We start from the raw sequence: 201 nt of genomic DNA, 5'->3' as shown, positions 1-201 counted from the left end.
CTGCTCGCCTCTATGTTTACAGAGAGAGTGGACACGAAGCGACGGACGGGTCTGTGGTACTCAGAGGCCATACCATTTTTTCTCAGTTTGTGACATTTTGAAAATTCCACAGACAGGGAGCGCTCTTGAACCCCCTTCTTGAACTTAAAGGGGTGATAGAATGGTTGTATGGAGTATATCACGCTGTTCCTTGAGGTCTCC

Source organism: Etheostoma spectabile, chromosome 4 (assembly GCF_008692095.1).
Source record: "Etheostoma spectabile isolate EspeVRDwgs_2016 chromosome 4, UIUC_Espe_1.0, whole genome shotgun sequence".
NCBI lineage: Eukaryota > Metazoa > Chordata > Actinopteri > Perciformes > Percidae > Etheostoma > Etheostoma spectabile.
This window is presented reverse-complemented; position numbering follows the sequence as displayed.